Genomic DNA, 11,026 nt, shown 5'->3' with positions numbered 1-11,026 from the left:
TTAGATTGTAAGGGTATTTTGAGTGATGATGATTTCGTGCAAATAGGATGGAGGTTGTAAAGTCGAAAAGTGAGAGGTTATGGTGATATGTTGAGAGAAAAGGGTTAAAAGAAATGATACCCTTCCCTAAATTTCTCAAATCGCCGGGTAAAACACAATTCTATCGGATGTCATTTGTTGATATCTTGATAAAGACTTCATGGACCCAGTGAAGCGATGCACATCTTTACCTAACTACTCAAGTGTTTCTTAACAAATACTTGTTTCATTTCTCACGGAGATTTTCACATTTCTATTGACTCTTCGTTTGGAAGATGTTGATATTGAAAAAGGGAGACATTCTGCTCCAGTCCCCGACTTCATTTGATCACGTTGTGACTAGAGCTATCTTGATTAATCATTAATGATTATTATTCATTTCTTGAAGACACATTCGAGTCATATCTTTGTGATATTATTGCTTATCTATGTGATATAGCCGGAACATTTGTAGTGATATCTTAATTGGTATTCCACGATGATCAAATGGAAATCCTACCAATGCTAACATCTTTTCCAACGTTGAACGTAGGTCTCAGAATTACATTTATGTGATTATTGAGTGAACGAAAAGTCTAACAGTGACCTCGGATTTTACCTAAAAGTCTTTAAAGATAATAGATTGTGGTTATCGAACGCTTCGGCTGTACTAACCATGATTTATATTCTTTAGAGCAATCTAGTGGTTGAAAAGCCGCAGACCGAACTGGTTAGAACATTACTTTGTGCATGTCTCAATGAAACATAGGAAATCCGAAAAATGTTATACATTTCTATCGGTCATTTCATTAATCCTTTTAATTTTTGAATATGTTAACGGATCATTCTTATCTGGTTTTTCCATTTCTCTTCTCACAAACACAAAAACCATATAACGTTTGTACGAACAACTTCAACCTTACATTTTAGTTACTCTTAGGATTCTTTGGGTTGGGCTAATGGTTTGGGTTGATGAGTTGATGCTTGATATTTCTCCATGCAAATCTCGTTTTATCTTGTGATATTTCTTTTAGTATTTAATCAATCAATGTTTGCATAATGACATTGGTTCCCAACTTTGTCATTATGAGGGGGAGAAAAAGATTATGATTGATTGAGAGAAAAATTTTGAGCTTGATTTGTGCAAATATGGAGTTAGTGAGAAGGCTGTAGTGAGTGTATGGAGGTTAGGGATGAAGATAAGATTAGAGTTAAGGATGTATGGGATTAATGGAAAAACTTGCAATTAATGGAATTTCAATCAATTGAGCTCAGATTTTCACTGGATTTTAGTCGACTGAGTTCTTGACTTGAAAAAGAAAATCAAGATGATTACAAAGATGAGAATGAGACCAATGATGAGAGGATATTATCTCAAGATGGAACAAATGTTCAAAGATGCTCCAAAATGTTTATACTCATGAATTGAGGAGGAGCATGATCACTTCATAAGAGATTTATCCAAATTTCATTCAAATATTTACTCTCCAAAGTGTTCAAGTTAAATGTAACAAAGATCAAAGCTACGAAAAGTTAAAAATTGATCGGAAGATTCAAGACCAAGAAGTAAAGCTTCAAAAGAGTCTTCATCAACAGATTTCATTCAAGATCTTCAAGATTGTTCATTTACACTTGTTCAAGAATGTTCCTATGCATACATCAAGGGGGAGAGTACAAGTTTTTGATACTTTATTCCAAGAAAACAATTTTCACTCAAGAATTGAAGATTGAAGAACCAACGCCAAGTTTATACTTTCCGCATTTCAAAAGACAACTCTGATTCTGGATCCAACAATTTTTAAAGATTCAAGACACACTTTTTATTCTCTGTTCAATTAAGAACATTGAGAATTACCTTATGTTTTAACTTCAAGAAGTCCAAGACCAAGATTGATTCAAGCTCTCCAAAGACAATGAGAAAGCTTTGAAGACTTGTTTCATCATACCAATTGTCTTCACCACCAGGATCATCAACTTCATTCCTACAAGACAAAATAACACGTATTTCATCCATTACAATATATCACTAAGGGGGAGAATGTTAGAAATCCAAAAATAGTGATAAATTATAATTAATATTGTGGATTTACTTGTTGTTAAATCATAGATATATGATAACTAAGGATGAGAAGCTAAATATAAAGTTTAGCATGTGTAAGGACTTATAGTATAAATACTCCTCATTCCTTAGGCATAATATATACATGTACATATAACTATTTGAAAAAAACCTTCATAATTTCCTTACACCTCTGTCCGTCTCGAAACACACACACACATACTCTCTCTCAATACACACACTAAATACACCAAGAACATACACACATGTAAAACTGCCATTGTTGAGATCGAATCAAGAGGTGAAATCGTGTTATTACATTAAAAGATAATGAGTCATAAAACTTCCAAGTATTCTTTCAAATAATCATTTCCAAAGCGTATGTTCAACTTATAATATCCAACATAATAATATCAATATCATTTAGCCACATGGGCATAATTCAAGTAAACTTTGATGAGTAAATGCTTGAGCCACTACTACTATCATTTTATCAAGTCCAACAATATATATAATTCATTTCATAGCACATGCTGTCAATCAAGTGTCGTATTAATAATAATAGGGTCGTGCCATGTAGACGACCATTTAAATTTAAAGTAGCTAGAGCACCACTATGGTCCGACTGGAAGTGAAGGTCGTACAAAGGCAACCAACCTTCCACCGTTACACTTATGGGTGGGTGGACGAAACCTAGTTGCGCAACTCTCTAACTACAGGCCTCCACTTTCGGAGTAAATAGTAGTGTACTGAAAGAAAACGGGTTGACAGAACTCAAGCTCATCATAAAACATTTATCACATTGAACATACGAAACAATTTCATTTCATAATCATATTATCAAAATTCAATTCATATATATGTATATAAAAAAAAGCAATTTCATTTATATATCATGCTTTTCACCCCGATAATTAAACACATAAAATAGTTTGAAAGGGGGCTATGACTCACTTGATTGGAGTATGAAAAGGGGCTGATCAAAAGCGAGAACTTCGGCTAGTGGTGTAGTCCTTCAAGCAAGCCTAAACCATGGTATTTAAATATATACAACGTAAGTGTGTGTTGCATGAACTAGTAAGCTAGATCATGAGATGTATGCTTGTAGACTTGCCGATCTTTGATTGTTATTAGATTATGGAGTTCCTGTATATTATAGTGCTCACATTATTTGGTTAGAAGACATTTGGTGGTGAAGGTCATTTCTCATTATATGTTTTTGTTCATTTATTGGAATTTCGGTAATTTGGCTTTGATTTATATAATATTTGACATTTGTGATCTTATAATAATGAATATTGATGAATATTTCTGATTTATATTTATTTATTCAATTTAATATTATTTAATTAATTATTTATTCATTTTATTGATTTATTAATTAAATAATTCCTTATAATTATTTTTTTAAGTTCTTAAATTGCCTTTAAATCTTATGGATAATTATTTTGTGATTATATACTGATTTTTATGTTTTTTAATTTATAATAATATGATTTGTACATTTATTTGTGCATTATTATTAATTAATTCAATAATAGTGATTAATTAGTGATTTTTACTTAATTATTTACTTTTAAATTATATAATACTTGTTTCTTGGCTTTTAATTATTTTGCTACAATAAGTTTAAACTATTTTCACCATTGGTTATGTAAATTTAATCAAGTTCCTGATTTACATAAATTATTTATAAATTTACATATCTTTTAATTACCATTTAAACCCATTAAATCATAAAAATACTTAGAAATCACCATGTAATGCTTTGATAAAAAAATCCCAGGCCTTTTAGGCAACTTTTATCAAGGTAATTTCATATCAATTCAACCTCTCTTGTGTATAGCTCAGTTTGAGGACTTTAAGATTAAAAATCGTTTACCGAAATAGTGATTTTAGCCTCATTTTTTAAGCTATTAAGGTAGTTCAAAATGGATTTTCATTCTTATTTCAATATCCACAGTAAGTCCATCATATTTTGGTGGTTCAATTCGTGATAGTGGTGGTGGTGTGATATGTGCAATTTTGTGCTTTCGGTTAGCGATTATTTGACCCCAAAAGGTGATTTTTGAGCTTTTTAGTGCCATGAACCATACAAGTTGAGTTTCTATAATATTATATCACTTTTTCACAGTAACTTTGTGATATTTTGAAGATCATTTGAATATGGTGCATGCGTGTGCTTAAAATGCATTTTTGCATGTTTTCGGTTTATGATTTCTAGCACATTTTAACATGTTTTGATCCAAGCTTTATATCCTTGTTATTTTATGAATTTTTCTAGAATATTATCATCAAGATTAATATATTTTTCACTTATGACAAGTCCATATTCATCTCATAATCCAACAAAAGATTCAACCTTCTTAAATCTAACATTCTTGTAATTATCTCACCATTTTAACAACAAATCTTTATCCATCAACATAAAAAACATGTTTTTATGAAAATTTCCAGAAAATATGAGTATAAAGATTACATAAAACATAATCATCTTTTCATGCAAAAGTTACTTTACAAACTAATAACATATACCAACACTTTTTGATGCGAACTTTTATATATCTAACTTTCAACAATAAAACTCTAGTTTTTTAATAAAACTTCCAGAAAACATATCTTCAAAATATACAAAAATATAACCATCTTTCAAAGGAAGAATCACTTTAAAAGCTATTTAATCTATAACTACACTTTTAGGTTTTAAACTAGTTAAATCCTTGGATCTTTCTTCATAGATTCAACATGCATAAGTACGGAAAGAAAGATCCTATCAACTTTGCCCTCATCATGTGTATATTTAAAAGAAACATGAAGAAAACATGAACTTTTGATAAAACCTTTTAACATAAACAAAAACCAGATTAAATCTAGTAAAAAGGATAAAGATTTATACCTTCTTGAATTCGATTTTGATGGTGAATATGGGCAGAAAATTTCGTGGCTTATGAGCTCCTAATATCCCTTAATCCAAGCTTGAAGTGACCCTTAATCCTACCTTGAATTAACCCTTGTTTAATCTAGTACAACCCTTATTATTATTATATATTAGATATTGCTTTTTGGTATTGTTTTTCTCCCTTCTTTGAGCCGTATACACTAGAAGAAAAGGAAGAGAAAAGTGAATTTTTGGAGAGTGGAGAATGTGTGTGTATGGGGAAGAGGAGAAATGATGTGAAGTGAAAGAAGGAGTTGGAGTGAAAGTTTCATTGGGAGTGTAAGAAATAAGATTCCTTGGTCTCCTTTTTGGTTGGGTTACGGTTTTGGTTATGTGGGTGTAACTAGTGTAGATGAATGTATCCATTTAAATTAGTTAATTGGTAAATCTTTAGGATACATTATGAGTTCATATTTTTATGTATATCTATATATATATATATTGAAAAATTATTTTGAGAACTTTTCTTTGCGAGAACCTTTGAGAACTTTTCAAATCAAGCTCAACCGATTATTATTTTTTACATAAAAATTGTTTTTGATTGTTTTCTAAATAACTTATATGTAATTTTGAAGTTTATAATTGTGTGGAGGCATAGATTATCATCTTTTATACAATTATGTGGAGATTTGGATTCTTGATCACATGTGCACGAATATTGCTATGATCACATGTATGCAAGTCGATTACATGTAATCATAGCAATATTCGTGCACATGTGATCAAGAATCCAAATCTCCACATAATTGTATTACGGATGATAATCCATGCCTCCACACAATTACAAACTTCAAAATTACACATAAGTTATTCAGAAAACAATAAAAAAACGATTTTCATGTAAAGAATAATCATCGGTAGGGCTTGATTTAAAAAGTTTCTCAAAGGTTCTCGCATAAAAAAGGTTCTCAAAATAACTTTACCCTATATATATATATATTTATGTTTTTAATGTGTTACATAAGCCTTTACCTATAATCTTGTATTTATTTAAAGCATATATATATATACTTATTATTATTACTTAAGCATTTTCATGTACATATTAGTTTAAAAATATATTTTGAGATGGAAATTTCTATTCTCATGTCATATTTACTTAAATTGGCTTGGTGGTTGATTTGTTGGATATTTATAAAAATTTTGGATTGTTAGCTCAACTTGTGAGACTTACCTTATTATTTATAATTTGATTAAATATTAATAAAATTTTTGTTCGATGGTATTTTGTTCGATGGAAAATTTTATTCTTATGTCATATTTACTTAAATTGGCTTGGTGGTTCATTTGTTGGATATTTATAAAAATTTTGGATTGTTAGCTCAACTTGTGAGATTTACCTTATTAATAAAATTTTTGTTCGATGGTATTTTATTAAATTGAATTTAGAACTTAACAATAGCTTTAGATTGCTAATTTAGGGGCCTTATCTACTAGCTTCAACTATGGCTTGCGGGATCATAGACAACCTAACTAGCACGTATGTAATATTTAAAAAGTAGGGTTGTTACAATCGGCACATTACGAATCAACCAAGGTCCACCTTCGAAAACATTGTTCGTACCTTTCTTATCAGCAAACTTAAAAAAGAAGAAACCATTCGCGTTCATCATAACTTTTTGCAAACCGAATTTCGCCCAATTAGATTTGACATAGTATTCAGCCACCACCAATGCCAAACGATCACCCAAGAAATACCCAAAAATAGTATTAGCATACTTATCTTGGACCACTCGAACTGTCTTTCGGTAAAACCACATCCACATCTTCCTTAATTATAAGTTTTTCAATTTTTCAAAAATTAACCACCTTTTTAACAGAACCAGCTTTAAGTTTCGCAACATAAGAAGGTTCTTCCAGAACAACATTAGTAACCTCATGTACAGTAACATTAGAATCAAATTCGACATGTTTTTTTCCCTAATTTTATATTCTTTTGTGATTTCCTATTCTGTAAGTCATCCTCATCCCTCATTGGAATTGTCGAAACTGATTTTTCCTTTTTATCATTCCTAACATTCTCACATTCATCTTTATTTATTCCAGCCATTGGAGGAGCATGCATGAAAAATTCATCAGTTTCATTTTCCTCAAAAGGAGAACCTGAGAATGGACAATTCTTAACCTTAACGACTTTAGCAGGATATACGTTAGGTTTCTCACGAGAAGAAGCTGGTTTACCTCATTCAACTGCCTTTTCAATCTTAGGAGACGACACAACATGAGTTTTAGTAGTGGAATTAAAGCCACCACCTGCTGTTTCATCACCTTTATCACTTGTATCTTCAGTATTTGTAGTCAAAGCATTATCAATGGACGACTTACTGTTTATCGTTGCACCATCTAGCTTTCCTTCTTCCATATTAAGCTGAGCAGATCCATGCAATTCAGCAGCTATAGGTGCAGTGGACGAATTAGCCTCCTTATTATTGATCGAAATAGGGTTTGCTGAATTTGGGTTTCCTCCTTTAAGAGGACTGCCCCCCTTCTTTTTTTCTTACCAGACATTGATTGATTATTCTTTATCCTATCAAATCGTTCATCCAAGGCTTTAAGGTCAAAGGCAGGTATCCCTTTCATACAAGAAATACCCGGCAACAAATCGAAATAACAACTCTCTCAAACAAAGCAAACAATAAAAACAAACCAGCAAGAACTGAACGACGCAAGTAACTAAATGAAGATCATCTTTGAAGCAAAACAAAAAACCCTACCCTAAAAAACGGAAACCCTAGCAAAACTAATCAGACCCCCTTAACCATTTAACAAAATCGTAGTATCTAGCTAAACTAAACAGAGTTAGTCGCGAAAACGATCTTGGTAAATAATTAGGAAAAGTTGACCAGAAGTAGGGTTTAAGAGACGATCGTAGAAAAGAAAAGAAAAACCTACCAGAGAAAACAAAATAGAAACTTAAACATGCACTTCAACCTACCCGAGAGTAGATGAGAGGGACACATTTACAAGCTCTTTAGATCAAAATCTGATAGGGAAGGAGAAGGAAGATGATTACCATAGGGGAGAGAGTTTTAGGGTTTTGAGCTTTGACAATAGGTGCAACCTATTACTCCAGTCACTAGGTCGCCACCATTCTTCATTAGAAATCAACTGACAAACCTTAGAATCGACTGTGAATCCGCTATTAATCTCCCTAGGCGTGATTTTGTCAAAAAAAAGACCATAATCACATCAGATATCATGCCAAGCAAAAGCATCCTGTCCATTACCAATTCTAACCCAGAAGAAGTTCCTGACTAATGGTCTGATCTGAAGCATCTTCCTCCAACTCCAAGGTAGATTACCACGGTATGGGATATTCCAGAAACTCTTGCCTCGCAATTTATGCGTATGAACCTATTTTACCCAAAGAGACTCCTTACCAGTCATTATATTTCAAATATGCACTGAAAATAAAGCAATATTTAAAGGTCGAAGATACTTTTGGGCAAATAAACATGATCCCAAGATACTTTTGCCTTCCCTTTCTGCATCTCACCTTGACACCATAGGAATCCATGCATAAGTTGTTCAATATCCATAATAACGCTCATTGGCAAGATAAAAACAGAAGACCAATATACATGAATAGCAAACAGAAGACCAATACACATGTTTGTTAGCAATGATTTTGGAAATGCATTTAAACAGAACATTACACAATGAGATTGGCCGATAATCAGTAACTCTAGATGGAGTCGCGACCTTAGGGAGGAGTAATAACCGTGTGATTAACTTCTTTCAACAGCTTGCCACTATCAAAGAAACCCTGAACAGCCTTTACAATATCAGCTCCCACCACATCCCATGCTTTTTTGAAGAAACAGGTTGAATATCCATCAAGGCCCGGCGATTTATCATCACCCATCGAGACAACTTCTTTAACTTCATCACTGGAAATCGACGATATCATAGCAACAGCCTGTTCTTGTGCTAATGTAGTCTGAAATAAATCTAAAGAATTAAGATCCCTAACCGAATCCGCTTGACCAAGAATATGAAGATAATGCTCAAGAAAAGCTGAAGTCACTTGCTTGCCATCATGCAAGCCACCATTTGCATCCATAATCATGTCAATTCTACTCCATGCATTTCGAGCCTTCACTACTTCATGAAAGTAGGCAGTGTTGGAATCGCCAACTTTAAGTCAATCCACCTTTGCCTTTTGTTTCAGAAATCGTTCCTCGCCTAATAAAGCTTCATTAAAAGCATGTAAAGAAATAACTGCTTCATCTCGAAGCTCTTTATTAAAAGGATCTCGATCTAGAGCAAGTTGAACTTCATCTAATTCAGCTTGTCATTTGGAAACCCTTTCATGCAAATTACCCTTATTAAAGAGCAATTTACACAGAGGTTTTTACAGCATCTTCAATTTTTGAACCACAAAATACATTGGAAAACCAGTGACATTGACAGACAAGACATCTTTGACTACTCCTTAAATTTGGCATTATGGACAAGAAGATTTCCAAATTTAAATGGCAATGGTCAAAACTTTGAAGCCATGGGAAGACGAAGGATAGCAGGCACATGGTCTGAAATACGATAAGGCTAAAACATAGCAATTGCACCTGAAAACATACTATCAAAGTTAACATTACCCATAATCCGATCCAACTTTTTTAACAAACCATGATCACCATGAGGCTTCTGGGTCCAAGTAAATTTGTAATCCAACTCGATTTACATCAGATAGTTCTGTATCCATAACAGCTTCATTGAATTCTCGCGTTGAAATATCTATGTTTGAGCTACCACTAGCATGATCATCCAAGATCAACGTTGCATTAAAATCACCCAATAAGAACCATGGATGATTACCAACAAACAATTTGTGTAAAGCCAAATCTTTCCATAAATCTCTACGTAAAATATTACTATTATGTGCATAAATAAACGAACACATCAGAACTTTCTTATCAGCCTTCAGTATAAGTTGAGAATGAATCACCTGATCTGACTGGCTAATCACCATAAGGACTACGACATTAGGGTTCCAGCCAAGGATAATATGTGGGCTTTTAGTACATATACATCCATTCGATGTCCAATTCCAATTTCTAAAAACATTAGTACACAACTTTTCAAGTTTAACAGAAGACACATGAGACTCTAAAATAACACAAACTGACAATTAATTATCAGTGAGTACTTGTTGAACTTCTTTTTGCTTAGGAGGTTGGTTCATACACCAAATATTCCATGTTGCGATGTTATACATTAGGTTCCCTTGAAGCAGAAGTGCTTGCCCCTTTTGAACCCATTTGTTTGTCTTTGAAACCTACTGTCTCATCATAAATATCCTTAACATTATCATCATTGCCATCTTCATTCAGAAAATCAGGTCTAGAAGTTTTGTGCATCTTTCCCACAGTGTAAATCAGGATTATCATCAATAGCCTCCTCCCCTAGAACAGAAAAAGGATTAGTAGTTTCAACAGTAGACATGCTAGCAACATTATTTGCTGAATTATTCTTCCTGTTTTCCCCGGATATATTTAACCCCTTCTAATTCAGTTTTGGCTTGGTTTATATTTCCATTTCGGTTTTGGCTTGGTTAATTTAACCACTTTTACCTGTCTATTAGCAATTTCTTTTCCTACGATTTACGGTAACAAAACTGTCATTAGCATCTACCTCTTGTGTTTTATTCACTTGAAGCGGGCAAGACTCATCCTCATGTCCATATATTTTGCATAACTTACAATGTGGTGGATACCATTCAAATTCAATCCCCACTACTTCCGTTGTTAATCCTTCACCATTCAGTTTAGGGATCCCATCCACCAATTCTTCTTTCCACTCTTTAGTGGTATCGAGTTCAATTAAGACACGATATACTTATGCCTCCCCCAAGAGTGCAAGCACATTTGAGCCGTATAAGTATCCATTAGAACCGGTTTACCAAGTTTAGAAGCAAGCATACTCAAACCGTCTTCAGTATATGCAGCCAACTAAACATCATAAAGTTTTACCCAAACAGGCACACTAGTTAAATCCGGCTTCGTTAAACA

At 33.0% G+C, this 11,026-nt stretch overlaps 1 long non-coding RNA gene across 1 annotated transcript; it reads right to left on the bottom strand.

The window, feature by feature from the left end:
- Nucleotides 1–1,968: 1,968 nt before the first annotated feature.
- LOC122598978 lies at nucleotides 1,969–5,221 on the bottom strand. Its single transcript, XR_006323813.1, has 3 exons — nucleotides 4,974–5,221; nucleotides 3,032–3,102; nucleotides 1,969–2,000 (listed from the first exon to the last, which is right to left on the bottom strand). It is a non-coding gene; the product is annotated as an uncharacterized LOC122598978 (long non-coding RNA).
- Nucleotides 5,222–11,026: the final 5,805 nt, after the last annotated feature.

This window comes from Erigeron canadensis, chromosome 5 (genome assembly GCF_010389155.1).
Source record: "Erigeron canadensis isolate Cc75 chromosome 5, C_canadensis_v1, whole genome shotgun sequence".
NCBI lineage: Eukaryota > Viridiplantae > Streptophyta > Magnoliopsida > Asterales > Asteraceae > Erigeron > Erigeron canadensis.
Note: the sequence above shows the minus strand (reverse complement) of the source record. Positions and strands in the feature narration are given on the sequence as shown.